This window comes from Oncorhynchus gorbuscha, linkage group LG12 (assembly GCF_021184085.1).
Source record: "Oncorhynchus gorbuscha isolate QuinsamMale2020 ecotype Even-year linkage group LG12, OgorEven_v1.0, whole genome shotgun sequence".
Lineage (NCBI taxonomy): Eukaryota > Metazoa > Chordata > Actinopteri > Salmoniformes > Salmonidae > Oncorhynchus > Oncorhynchus gorbuscha.
In genome coordinates, this window is record NC_060184.1 from 28970118 (window position 1) to 28982484 (window position 12367).

Below are 12367 nucleotides of genomic sequence, written 5' to 3' on the forward strand. Positions count from 1 at the left end.
CCTGAATGCCAAGCATCATATCTGGAGGACACCTGGCAACATCCCTATGATGAAGCATGGTGGTGGCAGCATCATACTGTGTGGATGTTATTCAGTAGCAGGGAGTGGGAGACTAGTCAGGATCAACGCAAAGGTGATCTGAAACAAACTAAAGAGAGATCCTTGATGAAAACCTGCTCCAGAGTGCTCAGGACCTCAGACTGGGGTGAAGGTTCACCTTCCAACAGGACAACGACCCTAAGCACACAGCCAAGACAACGCAGGAGTGGCTTTGACACAAGTCTCTGAATTTCCTTGAGTGGCCCAACCAGAGCCCGGACTTGAACCCGATCGAACATGTCTGAAAAGACCTGAAAATAGCTGTGCAGCAATGCTCCCCATCCAACCTGACAGAGCTTGGGAGGATCTGCAGAGAAGAATGGGAGAAACTCTCCAAATACAGGTGTGCCAAAATTGTAGCGTTTGCAAACATTTCTAAAAACCTGTTTTTGCTTTGTCACTATGGGGTATTGTGTGCAAATTGGTGAGGGAAAAAAACTATTTACTCAATTTTAAACATAACAATGTGGAAAAAGTCAAGTGTTGTGAATAGTTTCCGAATGCACTGACTGTATGTAAAATAAAAATTATATATTTTTAAAAGGTACGGCAATTGCACCATCCACAACCACAGGGGTCTCGAGAGGTGGGTGAGCTCAGCCCAATCCATCACTGGGGGCACACTGCCTGTCCTCCAGGACGTCTTTCAGCACCCGGAGTCACAGGAAGGCCATGAAGACCTCAGCCACCCGAGGTCCTTGATGACCTGTTCACCCCGCTACCATCTAGAAGGCGGAGACAGTAAAGGTGCATCAAATCTGGGACCGAGAAACTGAGACCATCCGACTGTTAAATAGTCACCACTAGCCAGGCTCCTGTCCTGAACTTAGTTGCTGTTACTAGCCAGCCACCCAGTACACAACCCGACATGTTAGAGTCCTTTCTGTTGTTGTTTTTGTACCTTTACTTTAACTAGGCAAGTCAGTTAAGAACAAATTCTTATTTTCAATAACAGCCTAGGAACAGTGGGTTAACTGCCTTGTTCAGGGGCAGAACAACAGATGTTTACCTTGTCAGCTCAGGGATTCAATCTTGCAACCTTCTGGTTACTAGTCCAACACTCTAACCACTAGGCTACCCTGCCGCCTCATTGAACACTGGTCACTTTAATAATGTTTACATACTGTTTTACCGACTTTATATGTATATACTGTATTCTAGTCAAGGCTCATCCTGTATAACTACTGCTGTACACACCTTTTCTATTCACATAGTGTCCATACACACCATTATAATGTAAAAGTGGAAATATGTTTTTAGAAATTCTTACAAATTAATGAAAAATGAAAAGCTGAAATGTCTTGAGTCAATAAGCATTCAAATCCTTTGTTATGACAAAACTAAATAGGTTCAGGAGTAAAAATGTGCTTAACAAGTCACATAATGAGTTGCATGGACTCACTCTGTTTTCAAAAATAGTGTTTAACATGATTTTGGAATGACTAGCTCATATCTGTACCCCACACATACAATTATCTGTAAGGTCCCAGGGAGGTTTTCCAATGCCTCACAAAGAAGGGCACATATTGGTACATGGGTCAAAAGAGAGAATAGCAGACATGGTGAAGTTATTGATTACACTTTGGATGGTGCCTCAATACACCTAGTCACTACAAAGATACAGGCGTCCTTCCTAACTCATTTGCTGGAGAGAAAGGAAACTGCTCAGGGATTTCACCATAAGGCCAATGGTGATTTTAAAACATTTACAGAGTTTAAGGGCTGTCATAGGAGAAAAGTATGGATGGAGTATGGAGTATGGATCAATAACATTGTAGTTACTCCACAATACTAACTTAAATGACAGAGTAAAAAGAAGGAAGCCTGTACAGAATATAAATATTACAAAACATGTATCCTGTTAGCAATAAGGCACTAAAGTAAAACAAACAAAAATATAAAAAAATGTGGCAAAGAAATTAACTTTGGGGCAAATCCAACACAACAAAATCACTGAGTATCTCCCTTCAAATTTTCAAACATTGTGTTGGCTGCATCCTGTTATGGGTATGTTTTTCATCGGCAAGGACTATGGAGTTTTTTCGGATAAAGATAAAAGGAATAGAACTAAGCACAGGCAAAATCTTAGAGGAAAACCTGGTTCAGTCTGCTTTCCAACAGACTCTGGGAAACAAATTAACCTTTCAGCAGGACAATAACCTAAAACACGAGACCAAATATACATGAGTTGCTTACCAAGGCGACATTGAAAGTTGCAGGTTTTAATTAAATTGGCTTGAAAATCTATGGCAAGACTTGAAAATGGCTGTCTATCAATGATCAACAACCAACTTGACAGAGCTTGAAGAGTTTAAAAAATAATAATGTGCAAATATTGTACAATCCAGGTGTGCAACACTTTTAGAGACTTTCCCAGAAAGGTGTAATCGCTGCCATAGGTGATTCTAACATATTGACTCAGGGGTATGAATACTTATGTAAATAAGATGTTTCTGTATTTCATTTTCAATAAATTAGCAAACATTACTAAAAACATGTTTTCACTTTGTCATTATGGGGTATTGTGTGTAGATGGGTGAGATCATAAAAACAATTTAATCCATTTTGAATTCAAACTGTAACACAACAAAATGTGGAAAAAGTTAAGGGGTATGAATACTTTATGAAGGCACTGTAATCTATATTCCGGACTCTGCCATTGCTCGTTCTGATATTTTTTAATTCCTTTCTTTACATTTTGGGGATTTGTGTGTATTGTTTTGTATTGTTCGGTATTACTGCACTGTATTTCACTGCACCTGTGATAACATCTGCAAAATATGTGTACCCGACAAATACATTATATATTATTTGTTTTACATATCTTACATACTTCATCAGAAACTAAAGCTTATTGGGCAGTTCTATCTCTCGACACAGATAAAGCTTTTGATAGAATAGAATGGTCATATCTTTGGTCGATTTTGAAACATATGGGGCATGGCTCCAATTTCATTAATATGATTAAAATACCATATGCCAATCCCTCAGCCAAAGTTATAACAGGCGATACCTGCTCTGTTCCATTCAGAATAACTACAAGTAGCAGACAAGGTGATCCCATCTCACCTCCGCTATTTTATTGTCTATGAAGCCATTGGCCCAGGTAATTAGACAATTGAAAGAAATCAACCCTAATATCTCTCAATTCTACAGATCATCTCATTATATGCTGATGATATCTTACTTTATCTAGGCAATGTATCTATATCCCTCCCAAACGCTTTGAAGATCATAGACAAATTCAGCTCCATCTCAAGTTATAAAATAAATCACCCCAAATCTGCCCTACTGCCACTCAAGACCCCGATGGAGGACACCATCTCTACTTATTGAATCACAATCATTTCCCAATCATATTTGGGAATACATATTATTTCTTTCCTTAGATAAAACGATTGCCAGAAACTTTAATAGAACACTCAAATTAAGTTAACCTGACCTCAACTAGATGGACTAACATCCCAGCTGCTTTAAATCTTAAAGCTTCAATATGTAACTTTTTGGGGACAAATCAAATTCACATTTGTGAATGATGGATGTCATTCTTATTGAAAGCAAGTCTATGAAGCAGATCTGTTCTATGTGCATATTTCTATGCTTCCAAGTCTTTTACTTTCGGTTTTGTACACCAGCTTCAAAAAGTAGAAAATACAACATTTTTGGTTATGGAAAAGACATTTCACAGCTCTTTAGATGGTACAATGATTCTCTACACTATACTTGCTTATTTTGTCACATAAACAGAAATTAAGCAAATTATATTTTTTTAAAAATGTAACCAGGAACCAGCAGAATATCTATTGTCAAAATGAATATATCGCCAAGACTGAATTTCTGTAGGTCAATTCTTCCCTTGTCTCCCCCTTCTGACTATTGTGATAAAGTCCATAGTGTGGTTTCCACATGGCAGGGTAAGCGATCCCGGATAAAATGAACATACTTACAAAGAGGGAAAGATGTAGGAGGACTATCCGTACCAAACTTTAAATTGTATTTACAGACACTCGTATTTTGTCCCATCCTAAATTGATTTAGACATGATTCTTTCACACCCTGGCTGAGTATTGAGAGATATGGTATCATATTGCTCTGGAAGAGGTGGTTTTCACTGATACTGTATATCCCTTAGACAATGTAAACTAAGATTCGGTCCTATTATTGCAAAAAAATCTCTATTTGTCTCAAAATTGAAAAACAATGTTACTGGGAATCAAAATGGCATTCACATACTCCAATATTTCACAATAATGCCTTGCGATCTGAAGAGCAGACTTTTGTATCCCCTCAATGGTCCAAAATGTTGAAATACGTACCCTTGCCGATATCATGGACGATAATGGTTTGAGAACATTCCAAGATTTGAAAGACATACACATTACCAGGCAACTCCTTTTTTTCAAAATGTACAACTTAGGTCAGCTATGATGACATATGGAGTCCCTTGGGAAACCCAACTACCAAACCATCCAGTGATGGGATTTATAAATCAATGATCTGGGCCCCCGAAAGGACTGATCTTCGTAATATACAGTACGTTGAATACAAGGGGCCGCCCATTTTGTGACGAAAAACGACATTGCAACACAGCGTTACGCTCCGTACCTTCCGTCTCCATAGTGTGTAGATTTACCTTAAGGGGGGACAAAAATAAGAGGGTCCCTGAATGGTCGTCCTCCATACACGTTCCCATCTTTAAAGCCACAGAAAGAGAGATCAAGAAATGGGGAAAGAGGGAACAGTGAAGAGACAGCTGGAGCCCGTACATTGAATAATTGTAGAGAAAAGAGGGAGGAAGTATTTTGTGTCGGATCAACATGGTGAAGTTTTAGTGATCACCAACCCTAGTCCCGGAGAGCTACAGGGCGTGCAGGCTTTTGTTCCAACCCAGCAAGCTTGATAATTGGTTAGTGAAATCAGGTGTGTTACTGCTGGGCTGGAACTCAAACCTGCACCTGTCATAGCTCTCCAGGATGACCATTATAGACTGTCACATAAGCTTCCTTGATTTGAAGTTTGGATCGTCACCCATCAATGGCTTTATTGATCATTATTGGTCATTGATACTTTGGCGTGTGATTGCTGGATCAATATGGTCAGTCCTGCAGTCCAGCGTACATCTCTTGTACGTGGTTCTGACAAAGTCAATCATGAGTGAGAACCCAATTGCTTTCTCTCCTTTTCCCTTCTCTCTCTTGCTCTCCCTTTCTGTCTTACAATATCAGAAACAGACAAAACCACACATACACACACACGCTCACACACAAATGCATCATATCTCAAGCACTTCCATCAAATGCATTTAGGATAGATTTACCTGCCCATCTCCAATAACAAGTGAAGATTGACAGTCCACAACGGACCCATCCATACATTTAGATTTACCACTGTTCCAGCCCATAGCGGGAGTCATCCATACTGAATACGTGTAAATGTTACCCCGTGGTGCGTCCATTTGTATGGATGGCTGTAGATGCATCCGTGCTATGGGCCACAGCGCTATATTGTCTGTATAGATCTACTGAGATTGACTTGTGTTTTAACCCCTGAGTTGGCCATCAGTATTGATTAGAGTGGACTTAGCCTGGGTTTAATCCGTGCTTGGCCCGTCACTATCGATCGGGGGGAGCTTTCAAGTGGGTTTAACACCCCCTTCCCCTCTCCTCTGTTGCTACGATCTTTCTTTCTTGCTCTTCTTTCGTTACTCATCCAAGTGGAGAAGTGGAGGAGAAGAGGAGTGGAGGAGAGGGGCTAAAAGGGATTCACTATCATGTACAGAAGCAGATGTGACAGACATACCTCTCACCAGGACATTACACACCGTTACAGTGCTCCTCCAGTAAAACTGTTAAATATGACCATATTAGCTCCTCTATCCTGGGTTTGTTCAGGACATTATACAGCGTAACACAAGATTCATTAATATATGTCACTGTTAGAATGCTCCCCAGTGAAATATGACCACTCACCGAGTGGTGGGAGATGTTCCCTTGTTTCTTTATGGGTCCATTTTAGATGGTCATATGCTACATTCTGTGGTTCCATCCGTGTGTGTGTGTGCATGCGGCTGTGTGTGAATTTGCACACATCCTGATATTCGTGCTGTCTCTGTGTGTGTGATTGGCAGAATATTACTTTATTATACTGTGTGTGTGTGTGTGTGTGTGTGTGTGTGTGTGTGTGTGTGTGTGTGTGTGTGTGTGTGTGTGTGTGTGTGTGTGTGTGTGTGTGTGTGTGTGTGTGTGTGTGTGTGTGTGTGTGTGTGTGTGTGTGGTGTTGAACGTAGTGTGGGAGACGGAGAGTGTGCTTGGCGTTTCTCCTCCATTCGTCCTCCCAGAGGCAGATCAGGCGGAGGGGAAATAAATTGGAGAAAGAGAATAAATCAATGCTAAACTGAGCGCCAGCGAGACCTCCTAACCCTGACTCACACACAGGCGCACACACACACACGGGCACATTATATCCAGAGAGAGGAAGGGAGGGAGGGAGGGAGGAAGGAAGAGAGAAAAGAAGGGACGAAGAGGGAGAGAGAGAGAGACCTCATAACCCTGACTCAAACACACTGCACTATAGGGAGAACAATACGACCAGGACTGGGTGTATTTGCACTGGGAAAAGGAAGACTCAAACACGCATGCACACACACATTATATCCTGTACATAGAACAGAGTATACATTATTAAATAGCCCACCCAAAACAATTTTACAATCTCAAACATTATGCTATTACACATTTGTTTTCACAATGGAAATACGAATACGACGCATAAGCTTGTGTAAGTGTACGCTGGAGCATACAAGTCTTCAGAGGAGAGCTATGGTGATAGGAGTGGGGGTTGGGGTATAGAGATTGAGTTTGAGGTATAGAGATTGAGGTTGAGGTTGGGGAAAAGGGCCAAGGCTCTTCAGTCTTTTCCATTCTCCTGCAGTCCTCCAAACCTCTTCTCTCCTGAGTGCAGCCAGCCCACTGAGACCTGATCTAATGCCGAGTGCCACATGTGTTGGAGACGGGGAACTTTGAAGAGAAACTCACTGGGGGTGGGTGCGTGCGTGTGTGTGTGTGTGTGTGTGTGTGTGTGTGTCTCGCTCTGTCTAAAGGGCTGTTTGGTGTGTTCTGCACAGGTCGAGATGGGGGAGGTGGGTTCTTGGGGTCTTGCATTCAGATGTAATTAGTCGACACAAAGGCCTGGTTAAAGCTGGAATCCTCCGAGCCCCTCTCCCTTTGATTATGTGGGCCAGCTGTGGAGGAATGGCCATTATCTCCCTGTATCCAGCAGCATAAAGGAAACCCCCCAGCCTCACTCACCCCTGCTTTAGGGTTCCCACAGGGGGAGGGCCATGCTGTGGTCACCCCGTTGTACACACATACACACAATTAGCCTGCTCCTTGCCAAGAGTGTGTACTATCTGTATTCTAAATATCATAAAGCGGAAACTCAGTGCGCGTGGGGACACTTACCCCATTAGAGTTGGAGAAATTGAATCTTTACAGCATGCAGGCCATATAATTACTGTTAATGTAACACTCAGATTCTCTGTCATTAACTCTCAGTCTTTTGAATATATAGTCAGCTGAGGCTCCTGAAACAGAGAGACAAAGCCTATCTAACTGGCCTGTGTTGACAGCCGCGCCAGTCCTTTGACTGAATTAACACATACTGTAGCCTGTCTTAAAAACAGGACACACATTGTTTATGCGTTATTAAGTGTTGTAATTGGGCGGTCAGTAGTTTGCATATTACACCATTAGGGTAATATGTTTTGCTTCTCTCTGCCCATGACCGTTGGAGGCCCCCCAGTGACAAGTTCGGTAATTCTCGGAATTATGACCTAATCATCACAAATGTTCTTTCGATCTGGGTGATTCATTATAGGCTTGATTGATGCCCAGATCGGCTACTTTATTTGATTCTTCAATTCGTTGATTTATATGTTATATATGGAAAAGTGCATGACTTTTTAACCAATTCTTTAAGCTATGGTATGCAACTTGCATTGAAGTAACTTGATCTCAAAATGATCTTAAAGTTGCATTCCGTAAACTTTCCACAATCAAATAGCCCTGTCAATGATGAGTCTGTAATAGGCAAATAACAATTCCTTGATAATTTTTTTAATGGCATCCCTATCAAGTTTCTTATTTAATCTATTGCCACAGAGTGGTAGGTAGGACAGACACCATTTTCAGTTTACAAACAGCACCATATTCCTGATTCCCTGCTAGTTCTGGTTCTTGGAGGTAGAACAAACATTGAACAAAATAGAACAAATTAAATTTAACATCCCTGCAAATAATTCAGTTTTGGTGTTAAGTAACTACAAAATTATTTCACAAATCTCCCCAAAACAATAGTGTAGGCTTTATTTCAATATTTGAAATGATTTATATAGTTGGCACCTATACAGTTTGTAATAGGTGTCACATAATATCCAACACTGTTTTGCCTTCTCTCTCATGTTATGCATAGAAAACTATATTTATCATCAGTCCTAATTATTATCACAAAACAAATGCCCTTCATCCTGTGTTCTAGACTACATTATCCCCTGCTGTGTTCATGAAAACTATGGAGCACAGGTGTATTTGCCTTTGATTATTTGTAATTATTCATGTTCATCTTTATTTACTTTAGGTGGTGGGCCAAAGCCAAAAAACGTGAAGTTGATCAATCCCTGACGAGGGAAGAGATTATTTTTTGGGTAAATTACAATAAAACATTCCTATGATGACTATAACATTTGTTGGCACCTTCAATTCCTGCACATGTTCTCATAAAAAGTATATTTAACACACTGTCTGCCCAAGAAAATATGCAGAACTGCTAAACTTGGTACCAATCAGAACTCCCGTACATATCCCTCATGATGAAGGCAGCCAATGGCCTGTTTCTATTTACCATGTAAACACAGCTATGTAAAAACGCCAGCTACTGTCTGATGAAGTGGACCAGATATAGCTAGCTAGCTCCCAAACTGAAATAAGAGAAATATCTGTTTTCGAGTGCACTTGATGCATAATCCAATACGAATGGTCTTGATCGTATGAAGAGGTATCTCCGTTGACCATTTAGCCAATTTATTGAAAGTTAGCCAATTTATTGAAAGTTAGCCAATGTTACAGTTTTGACTAGCCTATTGTAAATGTCAATTTGTGTTTCATTAGCTATATGTCTGTGAATTAAAAATGTTTTATCATGTTTTGGCATGATTATGTCTCATTTGAAGTGACTAGCTGCATGCTTAAAGAATCATTCAATGATATACTTTGCATAGAAACCCGAATGAAAGCATGCAGACGTGTCATGAACGCTAGACAGCTGCATATTAGCCAATACATATGGCATAGCCTACACATATAGCGTACTTTGCAAATTGTAATACAATCTTCTCTAAAACCAGTTGTACAATGTACTCTGCAATAAGATAACCAGAGTTTGATTTCTAAACCAGATGAGTTCTCAAATAGCTGCTGCCCAATACCATGGTGGGCCTGCATAGAGTTGGATGCACTGGAATATAAGGTATGGAGAATGATAGAGGCTGTAGGATTATAGAAAAAGCAGTAGGGAAATGAATGGTTGAGTTCAGTGAATGTGAGTATATTTAGGTGGTTCAAATGATTAACTTTCCTACTAACTTTCTAAAAATTGATGATGCCAAAATCTGGCCAATCCATCCATCATTCTACTAACTACGAGATATGGATTTCTATTCAAAGTCTCCAACCGTCCACAAAGGGGAAGTGTTTCATTCCCCTTGACCTACACTGTTGGAGCTCGGCACTTAAGATGTACCCTGCATTTACATCTGCATCCCTGTGCATGTGACTAACAAACTCTCTGAATCAAAATATACCCCCCCCCCCCGCGCCCACACACGCACAAAAATGAATTCTTGAGAATAAGACTAGTAAAATACACCAAGTGCAATTTATATATTTGGCTATGCATCAGCAGTTTTTCTCTTGTTATGTCAGTCACTCAATTAGCTGACAATTAGCCATGTCAATTGTTTGACTGATAGCTAGATTAACTATCTAAACTTGTTGTAATCATGGCCGAATACTGACTGGGCACACAGGGCACATGCCCAGGAGCCCTGACCTCCAGGAGGCTCCCATTGATTTTGTTGGTCATTCTCATTCAGATATCATATTAACATGGCATAAGTCATGGCAAAATGTGTAGAATTGCAGGAATTTAGCATTAAAGGCTCCCACCAGAGGGCAATGCCGCCACTATTTCTACGTAATTCCTGTCCGATAGCGGGAATAAATGATTTAGGATCCACCTCCAAAGAATGACGCAAGCTGCTAATGCATATTCACAAATTAGGGTGGGGAACGTTGTGGTGATTTCCACGTGGATTCAAAAATTAACAATAAGTAGACACTTGTTATTTCTTGCTGCACCAATCAAAACCATTCATCTTGTGGCGATGGGGGGAGCGAGGTTCCAAAATGATATCATATCACACACAATTTTACCATTTATAAAATAGCATTTATTTAATACAGACTAGCTGAAAAATAAGTGAAAATGTACAAATTATCCAATAGAATATAATACTTTGCTGGTAAAAAGTGGAAGTGCAAAAATGCAAGTTTGCAAACCCTATTTTCATTTTCTGCATGTGTAGGCTACAGCAAAAAGCTGTTTGGATCAGCCAAAGATGATCTATTATATTGCTCAGCTCAGTCACTACTTGTAAAGAGGAAGAACATTGCAGGTGTTTCTGATTAATAAACAATGCCATGATGGTGGGTGGTAACATTTTTTTTAAATAGCCCTGGAAAGAAATGTAGAGTGAAAAGTATTAGCACGTCATATCATAGGTGAAACATATGGCATTGACACAGAAAATATCCAAAGTTACCACTGGATTTCCCACTTCAACCCCAAATATATCATACTTTGACTAAAACAATTACTTATTGACTTAAATCATTGTGCAACGTTATGGGTATGATATGGGCATTATCTTTCAGCTGGGGAAGAAATATGTAAAAGATGTATTTCCACCCCATGGAAAATGTGTAGAATTGCAGGAAATTAGCTGTAAAACGGAACAAACAAAAAATGTATCTGCCCCATGGCATTTTTTTTTTTAGAAATGCATTCAATTTGTTATAAAATTGCAACATTTTCTCTCCACACCATGGAAAAATGTATAGAATTGCAGGAAATGAACTTTTACAACTTAAAATGTTCTCTCCTGGGGCCACTAAAATGTTTTGCTGCAAGGTGGGGGGCCCCTCAACCAAATCTTACTTAGGGCCCCCAAATGGCTAGAGCCGGCCCTAGTTTCATGCATATACATTTGAACAAAGAACACCATCCCAAATAGTGTTTCACCAGTTATTGGGTACGGAGACAAATAGTAAAGGTGTCTCAGGCAGTATTTGAAGTATCTAAATATAGTGTAACCAATCAATGTATATCAGGTGCCATGGAAGGCACAATCTTACAATGTTGCAGTCCAGAAATGAGAGCTTTACCATCTGCCAAAACGTCTGGGTTTCTGATGTAGACTGTAGAACTGTCAACAACACATGCTTCAGTACCCCTCCCTTCTCTCTAGGAGCATTTGTGTGCCCAGGCCCGTTAGGCATATCAAAATAAGCCCACCCTGGTCACCAATGTAGCTGACCGATGTTGAGAGAGACAAGTGCTTTAGCATAATGTGTGTGGTCCAGAAACGAGAACTCATCAATCTATGGCAAAAGTCCGAGCTCCTGATTGGGACAATAGAATTCTCCCCATTGCATTTTACAATAGTAAAATAATCTGTCTGTAACCTGTTAAACTGATTCTACATTGAATTTAGTATTTGAAATGCTCAAACAAGCACGTGTATCTGTAGTGGGTGTTCCTCTACTCTAAAATGCACAAGACTGTGCAGACAAAATCCCCTCAAAAAAGACAACATTCAAATGTTTATGTGGTCCCAATGTCTAAATAGTGACGGCAGGGCTAGTTCAAACTGCAGTAGAATGGTTCTCCTCACAGGTAAGTGAATTGGCCAATGCTTGGTGAATAGCACTTGGTTGATCTCTGGGAGAGGGACACAGGAGAGCTGAATAGATCATCTGAGACAAAAAAAAAGTGAGAGACAAGAATGAATAAAATAAATCATCACAGTGAAGGAATGTAGTTTGTGAGCTTGAAAATGAACATCCTTACAGTCTGAGGCGGGGTTCTCTGCAATCATCCTACTCCAAACTATAGACAGGGATAATGTGGCATTTCTTATTTGTGAGTATGAATG